Here is a 12,444-nt window from a genome sequence, read left to right on the forward strand (position 1 = left end):
AGGGTATGCAGAAGTCCAGGGAAGATGTATGCCCAGAAAAAAGCCTGAGAAGACCTTAAGCCTTCAATCCAGGCTGATGAATGAAGTTCTTTCCCTGCACAGAGCCAGTGTGCGAAGACTGGGAGAGACGATTGTTTGTTTAAATGACCATTTTTTAACAAATAGCACAAGGCATATGAAGATTTAAGGAAATACGGCTTTTCCGCCTGCTCCCCCCTCCCCCCGAGCGCCGCTCCGGCCGCACCGCGCTCGCTCAGAGCTCCAGCTAAGCTAGAGCCGCTGTCGTGTCCCTCCAGCCGCCATCATGATCATCTACCGGGACCTCATCAGCCATGATGAGATGTTCTCCGACATCTACAAGATCCGGGAGGTCGCGGACGGGCTGTGTCTGGAGGTGGAGGGGAAGATGGTCAGTAGGACAGAGGGTAACATTGATGACTCGCTCATTGGTGGAAATGCCTCCGCTGAAGGCCCCGAGGGCGAAGGTACCGAAAGCACAGTAATCACTGGTGTCGATATTGTCATGAACCATCACTTGCAGGGAACCAGCTTCACAAAAGAAGCCTACAAGAAGTACATCAAAGATTACATGAAGTCAATCAAAGGGAAACTTGAAGAACAGAGACCAGAAAGAGTAAAACCTTTTATGACAGGGGCTGCAGAACAAATCAAGCACATCCTTGCTAATTTCAAAAACTATCAGTTCTTTGTTGGTGAAAACATGAATCCAGATGGCATGGTGGCTTTGCTGCACTACCGTGAGGATGGTGTGACCCCATATATGATTTTCTTTAAGGATGGTTTAGAAATGGAAAAATGTTAACAAATTTGGCTGTTACTTTGGATCTATCACCTGTTGTCATAACTGGCTGGCCACTGCTTTCATCCACACAACACCAGGACTTAAAAGACAAATGGAACTGATGCCATCTTGAGCTTCATTTATTTTGATGTTGATTTATTTGGAGCGGAGGCATTGTTTTTGAGAAAAAAAACATGTGTAGGTTGTCTAAAAATAAAATGCATTTAAATTCAAAAAAAAAAGATTTAAGGAAATACAGCCAACTCAAAGGAATAAACCTCCAGAAGCTAACCCTAAGGAAACACATGTTTCATACTTACTATGCAATAACTTTAAAACAACAGTCTTAATATAAAGGAAAATATGGAGAAAGAACTAAAGGAAACCAGGAAAATGACATATAAATCAAGTGAGAATGTCAACAAAGAGAAATTATAGGAAAGAGCCAAACAGAAATTCTGGATGTGAAAAATACAATAACGAATTGAAAGATTCACAGACTCAAAGAGGCAGAAGAAAGAGTCTGTGAATTTGATAACAAGTTCACTTAAAATTAATGAGTATGAGGTGAAAAAATGAAGAAAAGTTATCAAAGCCTGAGGAACATGTTGGAAGCAATTAAACAGACTAACACATGCATTATGGGAATTCCAGAAAGAGAAGAGGAAGAAGAATACTAGGGAGCTTATTTGAAAAAATAATGGCCAATAACTTCTCAAATTTGAGGGAAGAAATGAATATAGGGTGGGAAGGGATAGACTGGGATTTCAAAATTGTAGAATAGATAAACAAGATTATACTGTATAGCACAGGGAAATATACACAAAATGTTATGGTAGCTCACTGAGAAAAAAATGTGACAATGAGTGTGTATATGTCCATGTATGACTGAAAAATTGTGCTGAACACTGGTATTTGACACAACGTTGTAAAATGATTATAAATCAATAAAAAATGTTAAAAAAAAGGGATCTCAATGAACTCTAGGTAGAAAACCCCAAAGAGACCCACACTAAGACACGTTATAATGAAGCCATCAAAATCCAAAGATAAGGATAGAATCTTGAAAGCAACAAAGGGAAATGATTTATCAGAAGGTTGAGGATGGTGACATAGGAAGAGTTTGAACTTAAGTCCTCCTGGGGACACAACAATTATACAACTCCATCTGGATCAATTCCTTTTGAAAAGAATCTGAGAACTAGCTGAACACATGCTCCACAAAAAAATTGAAAATAAATAAATAAATAAAAAGGATCACATCGAGATGACTATGAGAAGCAGAGAAACACTCTTACTAAGAAAGTCACACCTGGCATGGTAGCACACAATAGGGAGGGATCTCACCAGATAGGTTCTTTTCTCCCAGAAGAACTGGGGGTTAGTGCCTCACATCAGGCACCCCTGCCCTTGAGATCTACACCTGAAAGACAGGCTCCCCTAATGTCTGACCTAGAAAAACGATGTGGCTAATGTTCAAGGGTCTCAAAGTGCAATAGGAAACTAAGACTGCTATCTAAAAAAGATTCATGTGCAGTTTCACTTGACCTGAGACCCAGTGAGATTACAAGCAATGTCAAAAGTGATGAGACTATATGTGAAGAAGAGATATTTCTGAATCTAAAAGCATGAGATAGAAGGGCAAGGGACAGTGGAAACGGTCCCCGGAGATGGAGGCACTGGCAGACACCATCGTTGCATTCCCTACCTAGCCTACAAGCACAGAAAGGTGAACTCATATGAATGGGCAAGCAATGACAGCACTGGCCTGCTGCATTACTGAAACTGAAAAGTTTCAGCAGTTGAAACAATCTCCTGTTCATTCATTGGGGTAGGCAGGCACAATCATGGCATTATCTTGCTCCCTAGATAAAGTCTGTGAGTATGAACAGATGCAACACCCACCTACCCCTGCCTGTAGCTTCCAAGTGCAAGCAGTTGTGGTGTTATACTTCTGCCAGCCTAAAGCCAATTTTGTATTCCTTTTCCCCCGGCTGTGGCTGACAAACCAGAACAATATGTCATTATCCTGCTCCCAGCCTAATTTCAACGTGAGTGCAGAGACAAAGCACTCTGGTGCTGCATTGCTGAAGCCTACAGTTATATTCAGTCAAGTTATTTTCCTACTGCCTTCCTGAAGCAAGAGAGCTAGCTCTGTCCCCTACAGACTCCAGATGCCTAGCTAAAGCCAGCAGACACATGCAGTCCACACAATTGAAACCTTAAGATTTCCTGGCTCTGGTGACCAAGGGGGCTTGCATTCCTGAGCTTCACAGGGCTATAAAAATCAAAAAAATATCCTTGGCAGGCCCAGAATCCCCAGGGCCTTGTAATCCCCAGGGGACTACACAGAGAGCAGACTAAAACACATCGCCAGTCATCCTGTGGGAAAGATCTATTTGCATAGATTGGAGCTTCACTCTGAGTGGCAGGTTTCAAGTTCTCCATACAGATAGAGACTAAGGAGGTGTTCTCAGGGAACATAAGCAGGAGAGAGTATTCTTGCACACACCTTTTGCCTTGCCACAGTTCAAACAGAGTCTCAAGAAAGAAGCTTATACATTCATCAGGAGCTCTGATTTTTGCAACTATCATCGAGGGGACATCTCCAGATCTCCTGGTCTGGAGGCCAGCAGAGGTTATAATTTTAGCCCCAAAGGACTGTATATATCTACATTAAAATCTGCTGTCAAAGGGTCTGGCATCCAATCAGCTAGAAACTATGTGCTAAATGAGATTCCTCCCCTTGGAATACTGACAGGTCTTGGCACTCCCTCAACAACAGGGCCATATCAAGAATAAACCAGGCAGTATAAGAAACCACAATAATTTGAAAGACAGCCAAGAGCTAGAGCAGAGTTGAATGAGAAGGATCAGAACCTACACAAGAGTTTCCATTCAAGACTGAGAAAGCTAGCACTTTTGCCTAATACACAGAAACCTACACAGAGAGCCAAGCAAACTGAGGAAACAGAGAAATATGTTCCAAACAAAAGAATAAGAAAACACACAGAAAAATGCCTTAATGATACAGAGAGAGAGAATCTACTCAATAAAGCTTTCACAATAATGGTCATAAAGCTGCTCACTAAACTTAGGAGAAGAATGAATGAACACAGTGAGAACGTCAACAAAGAGTTATAAAATACAAGAAAGAGCCAATCAGAAATGAAGACTACAATAACTGAAATGAAAAATACAGTAGTGAGAATCAACAGAGGATCAGATCACTGATCTGAAAGACAGGGTAGTGAAAATCACCTAATCAGAAGAGCCAAAAAAAAATTAAAAATAAAAGTAGCTTAAAGGACTTCTGGGACTATCAAGCATATAATTATTTGCATAGAAGGGATCCCAGAAGGCAAAGAATGAGAATAAGGGGCAGAAAACTTACTAGAAGAATCAATGGCTGAAAAGTTTCTTAACTTAGGGAAGGAAGCAAGCATTGAGATCCAGGATGCACAGGGAGTCACAACCAAGATGAACCTAAAGATATCCACATCAAGGCTCATTATAATTAAAATGTCAAAAGTTAAAGATAAGGAGAAAATTTCAAAAGCAACAAGAAAGGAACAACTATTTACATATAGGGGAGTTCCCATAAGACAATCACTGGATTTTTCAGCGGAAACATTGCAGGCCAGGAGAGAATAGCATGATGTATTCAAAGTGCTGAAAAGAAAAATCTTGCTATCAAGATTACTCTGTCTGGTAAGGTTATCATTCAGAATTGAAGGAAAGATAAAGAGTTTCCCAAGCAATCAAAAACCAGAAAAAAAAAGTATCACCACTAAAACCAGTCTCACAACAAATGTTAAATTAACAACTTTAAGCAGAAAAGGCCATAACTAAAAATTTTAAAATATATATGAAAAGTATTCTCACTGGTAAAGTCAATTATGCAGCAAATATAATGGATCAGTGGCTTTATGAATCTAGCATGAAGTTTAACACAAAAGTAGTATAATCAGCTATAACTACAGTAAGAAAATACACAAAATTTAGAAACGTGAAATACGACTTCAGAGCCATAAAAAATGAGGAGGGCTGTACTTGGCTACAAGTGGGCAGCAACAACTGGGAAAAAGACATGATTGTGGGCTGCATCTGAGCAGAGGCACAAATGCCTACACGGGCAAAGCATCAGACCTCTATAGGCACACAGTACCACTTACTTCAACTCTCCCCTTCTTTGAGGCAAAGATCCTGGGGAAGGGAGAGGAAAAACACACAATTAAAGGGAACAGAGCCAATGAGAGCCCAAACCTCAAAGTTTCCACTTAAGCAACTTGGGATAAGACCCCACCCATGACAGGGCAGTGATGGCCACTGAGCAGAGATGAAGTCCTGTCTCACAGCCTGCATAGGCTTTAGTTCCTCCATCTTGAGCCACCCCCCAACAAGGTGATAGCTTCTGCCAGTACACCATGAGGAAAAATGTTACTGGCATCCACACCAATTCCAGCCCTCCCACAAAAATCATTGACACAGATAGTCTGCATAGTAATGTTTTCATTAAGAACACCCTTTCAAGACCACAATAGTGATAATAGTTTCACCTAAATTCACAGAGGCAGAGAAAGTTGAGTAAAATGAAAAGTTAGAGGAGCTACTCTCAATCGAAAGAGGAAGAGAAAACCCCTGAAAAAATAAATTATAAAACATAAATAAGCAATGTAACAGGTAAAGAATTAAAAATACTGTTAATAAAATGTTTACTGACTTAAGGAACTGAATTAGGGAAATTAATTGATCTAAACACTGATCATTCTAACAAGAAACTGAAAAGTATAAAAAAAGACAATCAAAAATAGAGAATTCAATATCAAAGATAAAATACACACTAGAAGTAATAACATACTAAGTGATACAGAAGAAATCATAAATGATTGACCTGGAAGATAGAACAATGGAAATCACACAATCAGAAAGGCAAATGGAAAAAAATAAAAGATATCTATAAGATCTCCAGAATAATATAAGGCATGCCAACATTCACAGTATAGGAGTTCCAGAAAAAGAAGAGAAAGAGAAGGGGATCAAAATATTCTTGAAGAAATTATGGCTAAAAAATTCCCAAACCTAAAGAAGGAAACAGATGTCCAGGTACAGAAAACACAGAGCGTCCAAACAAGATGAACACAAACAGACTGATACTAAGATATATCATTCCTAAAATGGTTAAACTTAAGGATAAAGAGAAGATTCTGAAAGTAGCAAGATAAAAACAAAGAGTCATGTACAAGGGAATCCCCAAAGGCTATTAGCTGATTTCTCTGCAGAAACTGTGCAGGCCAGAATGGAGTGGCATGACATATTCAAAATGATGAAAGATAAATGTATACAATCTAGGATACTCTACCCAGCAAGATTAACATTTAGAATAGAAGGAGAGATTTTTTTTTAAAAAACTTTAGGGACAAGCAAAAACTTAAAAAATCCATTGATATTAAGCATACCCTAAAAGAAATGTTTAAGGGTCTTCTCTAATGGAAAATAAGTAAAAATATATAAGGAAGAGAAAATCCCACTAGAAAAGGCAGATACATAGTAAGGATTAAAGATTATTTAAATAAGCCAGTATGTAGATTAAAAGGCAAAAATTTGTAAAATCAAATATAACTACAATAAACAGTTAAGAGATAAGCATGAAGACATAAAATACGACAACAAAATGACAAAATGTGGGGGAGGGGAATAAAAGTGTAGACCTTTTAGAATATATTTGAACTTAAATGACTACTGTTTAAACAAGTATATATAATTATGGGTGAACATATATGTACCCCATGGTAACCACAAATCAGAAACCTACAACACATGAGTGAAAACCAAAATGACAGCAAATCTAGCATACTACTAAAGGAAATGATCAAATCACAATGGTAGAAACAAGAATAAGAAGAAATGAAGAGAGAAGGACTACAAAAACAACTGGAAAACAAGTGATAAAATGGCTATAAGTACACACTAATCAATAATTATTTTTTCCAGTTTTTCATACTTCTTTTTTATTGAAGTATAGTTGATGTACAAGATTATATTTGTTACAGGTGTAAGACACAGTGCTTCACAATTTTAAAGGTCATACTCCATTTATACTTATTATGAAATATTGATTATATTCTTTGTGTTGTACAATATATTGTACAGTTTGTAGCTTATTTAATAAATAATAGTTTGTATCTCTTAATCACCTACCTTTATGTTTGCCTCTCCCTACAGGTAACAACTAGTTTGTCTCTATATCTCTGAGTATGCTTCTTTTTGTTCTGTTCACTAGCTTTTTTGGTATATTTTAGATTATATATAAGTGATATACAGTATTTGTCTTTGTCTGACTTATTTCGCTTAGCATAATACACTTCAAGTCCATCCATGCTGTTACAAATGGCAAATTTTCATTATTTTTAATCTCTGAGGAATATAATATATAATATATATATATATATATCTCACATCTTTATCCATTCATGTGTTGATGGACACTTAGGTTGCTTCTGTAGCTTGTCAATCATAAATAATGCTGCTAGAGACATTGAGGTGCATGTATCTTTTCTAATTAGTGTTTTTGCGTTTTTGAGATACATACCCAGGAGTGAAATTGCTGGGTCATAGTAGTTATATTATCAGGGATTTTTAGAAACCTCTACTGTTTTACACAGTGGTTGTGCCGATTTATGTTCCCACCAACAGTGTATGAAGGTTCCCTTTTCTCCATGTCCTTGACAACATTTGTTATTTGTGTTCTTTCTGAGTATAGCCATTCTGGCAGGTGTGATATCTTACTGTGATTTTGATTTACATTTCCCTCATGATTATGGATGATCATCTTTTCATGTGCCTGTTGGACATCTGCATTTCCTTTTTAGAAAAATGTCTATTCAGGCCTTCTACCCATTTTTTAATTGTTTTTTTTTTTCATGTTGAGTCATATGAGCTGTTATTAATCTCTTATTGTATATATCACTTGAAAATATTTTCTTCCATTCAGTAGATTGTCTTTTCATTTCCTTGATGGTTTCCTTTGCTGTGCAAAAGCTTTTAAGTTTAATTAGATCCCATTCATTTTTTATTAAGTCCCTTCATCATATGTGCAGTTTAAGGGCTGGAGTAGTCTAGACTTTTCCCACAATGAGTGCATACATGCTGGCTTGCCAAAATTCAAAATTCAGGGCAGAGAGAGATGTACATTGGTAGCTGCTGCCTAGACACACTCCCCAATCTGAATGGGGTGAAGCCTCCTGCCCTGCTCACTCCACACCACAGCTTAGTGCTAGATCTGAGGCACATAGGCCCTTGAAGAAGACTCAATTCAGCTATGCAGAAACATCCTGGGGGCCTGGGGTGTGGACCAGGTAAAGCGAATATGGATATTGTCAGCACTCACGAAGTTGGCCCCATAGGAGCATGCTGAGGCTTGTCTCCCAGCTGACAGAGAGCAGTCTGGTCCTGCCCACTACACAGTGCTGCTCAGCACTGGATCTGGGGCAGACAGGTACTGGGAGAAGACTGCCACAGAGGAAACCCAGATCTCTGATGGCAGTGTAGCCCCTCATTTCCTGCAGCCACAATACCTTGACCCCCAGCCCCAGTCTAACAGATGCTCAAGCGCTGCCCACTCCATGCCACAGACTTAAACTGGATTTGGAGTGAATGTAACAGAGGAAGGGATACGATCTTGGACTGTGTCTGAGCAGTCACCCAGGCATTTCTATACAGGCAGTGCATCAGTCAACTGTGGGGGCATGGGCCTCAATTGTTTCAGCAATGCCCTGTATTGGATGGTCACACATTCAAGGGCAATGGACCCTAATCAAGTCTGGCCTTCAGGGCTTCTACCCCAAAACCTGGGGAGCAGACTCAAATCTTGACATGATAGCAGCAGACACATGGAGCAGAGAGGAAATCCTCTCACACCCAGCACAGGCCTTAGATCTCACAACACCAACAGCAGCCCCTCAAGGTGATAATGGTCAGCACACCCCAAGTAAAGTTGTGGCTGGCATCCATTTCAAACCAGCCCTCTCATGAAAGACATTGGACACACACAGTCTACAAAGGGATGCTCCTACTTAAACACACCTCTTAAAGACCACAGTAGATAACAGTTTCTCCTAAGTTAATTGAGATGGAGAAAGTTGCATAAAATAAAAATGTAGAGGAACTACTTTCAATTAAAAGAACAAGAGAAAATCCTTGAAAGAACCATGAAACTGAGCTCACTAGTCTACCAGACCTTGAGTTCAAAAAGTTAGTAATAAAATTACTAACTGAATTGGTAAATATTACTAATATAAATGTAGATAACTGTAAAAAGAAAAAGAAATTATAATGGTGAACCAATCAAAAATAGATAATAGATAAGCAATAAAAATGCCAACTGATTTACAAAAGGTTGTGAATATAAAAATAATTGAATCAAAAATAGACAATTCAATTTCCAACTTAAAAAGCAATCTAGAAGCAATAAATAGAGTAAATGACAAAGAGAATGAATAAATTACCTGGAAGATAGAATAGTGGAAACCACACAATCAGAAAAGCAAACAGGAAGACAAATGAAAGCAACATATGAGACCGATAAGATAATAGAAAATCTGCAAACTGATGCATAATAGGGCTCCAGAAGGAGAAGAGAGAAGAAGGACAAAAATGTATTTGAAGACATTATGGCTGAAAAATTCCGAGATCTAAAGAAGGAAACAGATATCCAGATGCAGGAAACATAGAGGATCTCAAACAAGTGAACCCTGACAGAACCACACTAAGACATAGCACAATTAAAATGGTGAAATATAAGGATAAAGAGAAGATTCTAAAGGTAGCAAGACAAAAACAGAGAGTCAGTTACAAGGGAGTCCCCATAAGGCTATCAGCTGATTTCCCTGCAAAACTTTTCAGAGCAGAAGGGAGTGGCATAATATACTTAAAATACTTAAAAGGAAACACCTGCAGCCTAAGATATTCTGTCATGCAGGATTCTCATTTAGAATAAGAGAGAGAAAGAATTTCTCATACAAGCAAAAACTAAAACAATTTAACAATCCTAAAACCACACTAAAAGAAATATTTAAAAGTCTTCTCTAAATAGAGAAGCAAGAATCTATAGGGAAGGAAAAATTTCAATAGGAAAGGCAAACATATAGTAGGAATTCAAGGTCGCTTAAATAAGCCATTATGCAGACTAACAAACAATAAAAAAAATCGTAAAAAATTATTGTAACTACAACAAATAGTAGAAGAATAAGCATGAAGATGTAAAATAGGACATCAAAATCGCACAATGTGGGGGAGGAGAGTATAAAACTGTAGATCTTTTAGAATGAGTTTGAACTTGAATGACTATCAGTTTAAACCAAGTAGATATAGTTATGGGTCAACATACTTGTACTCCATGGTAATCACAAATCTAAAACATGCAATAGACTCACAAAAACCAAAAAGAAAAGAACTGAAGCATATTACAAAAAGAAATCATCAAATCACAAAAGGAAAAAAAAGTATAAGAAATGAACAAAGAACTATAAAAAACAACTGGAAAATAAAGATTAAAATGGCAATAAGTACATTCCTGTCAATAATTACTTTAAATGTGAATGGAATAATTGTTGCGATTGAAAGACAGAGGATGTCTGATTAGATAAAGAAATATGACCCTTCAATATGCAACCAGCAGGAGACTCACTTCAGGTCTAAATACACACAGAGACTGAAAATGAGGGGATGGACAAAGATATTTCATGCAAATGTATGACAAGAAAGCAGGTGTGTCAAATTGATATCAGACAAAATAGACTTTAGAAGAAAACCTATGACAAAATACAAAGAAGTACATTATATAATGGTAAAGGAATGAATAGAAGAACAGTATATTAAACATACTAACACATATGCACTAAATACAGGAGCACCCATATATTTAAAGCAAATACTGCTGAACATTGAGGCAGAAATTGACAATAATACATTAATATGGGACTTTACCACCCTGCTAAAATCAATTAAAAGAACCTCTAGACAATATCAATAAGGCAATGACAGAATTGGCCACTTGGTCTTAATTGATATGTATAAGACATTACATAACAAAAATAGAAAAATACACATACTTTTCAAGCACACATGTTATATGCTTCAGGAGAGATCAAATGCTAAGCCAAAATACAAGCCTAGAAAAATTTGTAGAGGATGGGAATTATATCAAGCATCTTTATGACCACAGGGATATGATGCTAGAAATCAAGTACAGAAAGCGAAAAGAAAAATAGAAAACATAAAAGGACTAAACAACATGCTACTAAAAACAATGGGTTGTTGATGAAATCAAGAAAAAACCCCAGAAATACCTTGAGTCAAATTAAGATGGAAACACGACTTTCTAAAATCTATGGGATACAGCAAAAGCAGATCTAAGAGGGAAGTTTATAGCAATACAAGCCTTCTTCAACAAAAGAGAAACTTCTCATATTAACAATCCAAACTGGGGATAGGCCAAGATGACCAAGTAGAAGGATGCTCATAGCTCACCCTCTCCAACAAATACACCAAAACTTACATCCAAGGACCCATTCAGCCAACCAGAGCACCAGCTGAACACTGACAGAAAATCGGCTTGTTCAAAAGACAAAGGAGCCACGAATCTGGTAGGAGAAAAGGAAAAAAGAAAGAAGAAAAAGCAAAACAGTGTGGGACTGGTCCCACAGGGAGGGAGTGGCAAAGAAGGAATAGTGCTCATTGGCTGGGTCTCCCCCTCTCCAACTGAGAGGTCAGCAGGACTGAGGAGGATCCTCCAAGGCTTGGATCTGTATGGAACAGCCCTTGACCGACAGAACTAAGTTAAATGGGCACATAGGTTCCCCGCAATTCCTAGCCTTAGAGGCAAAGCAACAGGTGGGGGAAGAGACAGGCTGTCTGAGCCAGATGGAGGGCTGGGGCAGGTTGCACAGAGGCAACCCTGGGGGACTGCAGGGTACTGCGTGCCATGGATTAGTGGGTACACAGGGAGAAAGAACATGGGCCCTCAATAAAACATGAAAAAAAAAAGGCAACAAGGCTGGTGTGACAAAGGGGGAAGGGTACCATAGACTCCATCTCCAACAACCCGCCTAACCTGTTTTCTAGAGAAAAGAGGCGGGGCTCAGCTTAGCAGCCTCATAGGTGAGACTGAGACTTGTTTACACCCTGAGGCAGATAGGATCATTCTGCCCTGGTAACTCTGAAAACTCGCATCTCCAAGACAAACAAACAAGGAGCTGAGTTCTGGCACAGACCAGGGATGAGAAATTTTCCACTATCTTCCCTGAGCCCACCTACAGAATGCAAACCAGAGGCAGGGCAGGCAGCTGCACAGAGCAGGGGAGCAAAATGTACTAGGAGAAGGCTGGGTGCAAGAGAGGGCGGGACCCGGGGGACCCGTGGGACCCACCCACCCACCCACCTTCTGTGCGAGAAAACAGCACCTGACAAAGGTGCTGGGAGGGAGTGCGACCTGTTCGCCTACCTTGCAGGAGAGCAGCATCTGACCTCAGCTTCGGGAGAAGTCGTGACCTGCCTGCCCACCACCTGCTGTGCCCACCAAGAGCAAAGCACCTGACTGCAATGTCAGGAGAGGGCACGAAATATTTGCCAACTGGCACTGG

At 39.0% G+C, this 12,444-nt stretch overlaps 1 pseudogene across 1 annotated transcript; it reads left to right on the forward strand.

Moving 5' to 3' along the window:
* Window positions 1-201: 201 nt before the first annotated feature.
* LOC140695531 (translationally-controlled tumor protein pseudogene) lies at window positions 202-1,044 on the forward strand (annotated as a pseudogene). The gene has a single exon (XR_012071182.1). The product of XR_012071182.1 is annotated as a translationally-controlled tumor protein pseudogene (transcript).
* Window positions 1,045-12,444: the final 11,400 nt, after the last annotated feature.

Source organism: Vicugna pacos, unplaced genomic scaffold (genome assembly GCF_048564905.1).
Source record: "Vicugna pacos unplaced genomic scaffold, VicPac4 scaffold_283, whole genome shotgun sequence".
Lineage (NCBI taxonomy): Eukaryota > Metazoa > Chordata > Mammalia > Artiodactyla > Camelidae > Vicugna > Vicugna pacos.